The following is a 4,301-nucleotide window of genomic DNA, read 5'->3' on the forward strand; positions in this document are numbered from 1 at the left end:
TATGCTAAACTGATGTAGTGTTAAAGAAACCATTTATAATAACATTTTTGTTACACACTTAGTGAATCTCTCCAGTCTCGTTATAGAATTCTCTTTCTGCAGTAAATTTTGATCAACATATAGACCAGCAACTGGTTAAAGTGCAGAAAATGTGAGACTGCAGAATTATGAGCTGTAAATTGGGCATCTGTATTATGCACACACACCTCCTCCCAAGTGTCAGGGATCGCTGAGGAAAATGGGGCAGAAGGGTTGTAAGAGCCAAATGTGGTGCATGACAACAGCACAGCACTGTTTTACAGACAACAGGTTTGAAGCTGCGTGTATGGACTCATAGAGGTTGTTACAGAATACACCAGACCCGTGAGAGTTCAAAGTTCAAGCCAAGTAAAAGTCTCAATATGGACAGAGGGAAGATGGGCTTGAGAGGTGATAGCATCTGGGAAAAGAAATTAATATTCTTTAGGTAGGTCACTTCACTTATGGCCCAGGGGCTTGCTGCATACCCAAAAGTACACATGGACCACAAAAGAACTTAAAATAAAGCATAAAAACACAAAATTGGGTTGGGAGAAAGAGGGTGTGGATGTTGGAGGCACTGAGGGAAGGTGTGAATAAAATCATAAATTTTCAAAGAATTAATAATAATTTAAAGAAATAACATTTTCTTTTGTTTGTTATTTCTTCACTTTTTGTGGAAGGGAATAGGAACATACATAAGGCTTTGATAAACATAATCACTCCCAGTTTTTATCCTTGCAGTAATACTCTGCCTTTAAATGCATAGCAAATCATAAGTTAATGTAGTCACTGCTCATGATTCATGTGCTCAATTTAGTCAATCTCTCAACAACATAGAATGAGCATGTACTGTATGAAACGTGTCCTAAGTGTAATTTACGGTTACATATGTCTTTCATGGTAAAACTCAAGCTTTAGTTGGTAACCATAAAAGAATTCAACTCCACCCAAGAGTATACATGAAGCATGGCAGCACCATGGCAATAGCGGTAGAGAGAGTAAGTTCTGTAGACCTTAGCTAACATTGCTAAAGTCAGAACCTAACCACTGAAGTTGCTAGACAGAAAACGACTATATCTCCTGCCCGTACCCATTCTCCACTCCCTCTTGCTCATGTCCAGTCAGTTCTCTCTCTCTCTCTCTCTCTCTCTCTCTCTCTCTCTCTCTCTCTCTCTCTCTCTCTCTCTCTCTCTCTCTCTCTCTCTCTCTCTCTGGTTGTTACTGCATTCACATCTACCCGTTTTGTTTTTCTCCAAGCTCTCTGTTTTATACTATTTTCTCCTTTATAAGAGAAGCTTCAGTTTCAGCTGGAGTTTAGAATTAATCTCACCTGTTGCTTAACCTATCCTCACTGTTTGGTTTAAACGCAGAAGCATATTTCATTAACTAAAACTCCTGGCTAATATGGGGATCAAGTGACCCTGAATGCCGTTCTGTCAGGCCAATAATCCAACTGTATGATGTAACTGACACTTAGTGTTTAACAATGTATACTTCTTCCTCAACTGAAAATTAGCTCAAACTTCTAGCAAGTGGGGTCAATTTATTTTGTGGCATGCTGCAGATTGTCATGCTGCTTATATATTTTGTAAGAGGCTATAGAAAAAAAAAGCCACTTTGAAAACCATATTGAACTGCTAAAATGCAAGTCTGAAGTTGTGGCCTTTCAACTGAGGCCTTTGAAGGTATTTCTAGGCTGTTCTTGCTAATTGACCTTTAACAACATAAATAAGGAAGTCATCTCTTAAAGCAGTAGCTCCCTATCTTTACCATATGTTATTTATTCTTTGCATATCTTCATACTTAAAATCATTTTTATTAAAAACAACCTATTTAATCTCTCTCATCCCATCTTTAAAAGATGCTCCCTGACAGCAAAGGAACTGTCACATCCTGTTCTCTATCTCTTTGGCAACCTGCTCAAGGCCTGGGCCATGCTTGGGAAATGCAGGCTATACTCACCCTTCTACCTTCCTCTTGAGAATACATGCAGGAAAGTGAGTGTGACCAATATTTGACAACTTCCTTCATTTTCATGGAGGGATAAAGTGAGTAGAGCAAATATGATGGAAATTACTCAGGATTAAGGAATCTTTTCTGTAGAAACAAAGGTTAAAATATCAATAACATATTTCCTAATTTCTCACTCACAAATGACTAAGCATAGAATGGCAGATGGTTATTCTCCCTTCCTCAATGCCACAAAGGTTGTAATATAGGAAAAGAAGGGGGATCTTCTTGAGTATTTCACAGAGCAAATTTTGAATTTGTAAATATATTTGTTCATTTTTATTTGTGTCATAATAATTACTCTCACGTGCAAAGTATTATGCTAAACTGGAAGTTTACTATACCATTTGTACCATCAGAAGGTCTGATGCTGAGTACTCTTACCCTGTGTGTAATACTTTTATCCACAGACATTCACTAAAGGATGATATTTTAGTGAGGGATGGTCATGTGTGTGGTGGTGATGGGTATGACAGTAGTGCATTTGAGAAATTTCTAACAACTAACAATAATGTGGCCATCACTGCGTAATAGTACACACATTGTTGGGGGGTATGCTCATAACACAATTGAGAAATTCTCATGACCAAATCATGCTTGAAGCCATTACAGCATCGTGGAGAACATATTGATCATATGTCCAAAGTTATCCTGTTATGCTATAATGTATTAATAACAATAAAATGGACACATGCATTTTCCAGCCTGGATACTCTTTATTAGATATATCTGTAGTTGAATACACTCAACTCTATTCTAGACATCTATCTCCAGAAACCAAGCATATTATGAGGACCCCACAGGTCTTTCATTTGTTGTTTATTGTTTTCTATTTTTTTTTTTATTTAACTTTGCTTTTGAGACAAGATGTCACACAATTCATCCTTCCAACTCATTGTATAGCCAAAGCTAACATTAAACCTTGAACTGTATCCTTCCATTTTAGTCTTTAATGTGCTAGGATTACAGAAAAAAAGTCTACATTTCTGCCATTCTGGAAATACTTCAGATGGGATAAATTATAGTTTTACTTCTGATAAAGATGCTTTGTCATGTAGAAATAAAGCAATGGATACTATATATCTGTTATTCAGTTCATCTTTAATTTTTTTCATTATCCAATCTTTACCTCCGCCTCAAGCTAATGTGAAAATATAAGAAATAGTAAATATTAATAAGGTATAACTCAATTATAATATTCATTTAGTTCTAGGTTAATCAATCAATTCATCCAATAGCATTTAAAAATCAAGCATTTATTCGTCACTTGAACATATAAAATAAATCTCTCTTGATATATGAGATTCATCAGAGGGTTTTTTTTTTTTTTCTTGAGCAATTTTAACTTCATATACAAATAAACTTGGTTAGCTAAATAACAATGTCAGGCCCAATGGTAGGAAGACATTAAGATAGATGCTTACACCAAGCTTCAGAGCAGTTTAGCAGCGTAGTTAGAAGGGAATAAAGACATTAAGATATTTAGACAGTATCCCTATTGTACATTATGGAACCAGAAGTATTTTGTTTTGTCAGAAAAAAAAGCAGAGAAAATAAACATGGGCTCAAGTTCCAGAGAGCATTGAGCTCACGTTGTCAAAGACCTTGCAGTATGTGGAAAAGCTAGTTGGGCTAGTTTCATAATATAGAATCAAATCCTAACAAATTCATATTTTAATGATATATCATTTTAAAACTATAATACCACATTTTCCTCATTAATAGATAGAAAACATAGCCGTTCATATGGTTTATAATCTTTTACTAGAAGTGAGACAAGGAGTATTTTTCTGTGAGCATATGGTCTACTCAACTAGAGGACAGTGACAGTGTGCTGCTCCAACCAACGTTAGCTTTCAGGTCTCATCTAAAGACATCTATGCTTCTACTGTCACAGAGTGCATACATTAACAAACACAATCATTTTAGTAATATTTTCATAAATGACATGTGTCTACATTTATTGAGATGGAATTCCTAGGTAAATACTGGAGAGTGAACACATGACCCCTGCTATGTGGAAGCCCGAGGCAGGAAGATTGCATAAGCCCAGGAATCCCAGGTCTACCTGGCCAGTTGAGGAAGAACAAGGATTTCATGAGGAAATAAAGTAGAATAAAAATATTTTATCCTTCTATGTAAAAGATTCAACCAGCTTGTTAGTGTTCAAAGGAAACATACAAGACTTAGAGTCTGTGAGTAGCCTTGACTGTGTATCACTTTCTCTATTAGCAAGAGCTCCCTGAGCTAGACACTATCTCCAGAGGGTG

The sequence above is a fragment of the Acomys russatus genome, chromosome 24 (genome assembly GCF_903995435.1).
Source record: "Acomys russatus chromosome 24, mAcoRus1.1, whole genome shotgun sequence".
NCBI classification, from domain to species: domain Eukaryota; kingdom Metazoa; phylum Chordata; class Mammalia; order Rodentia; family Muridae; genus Acomys; species Acomys russatus.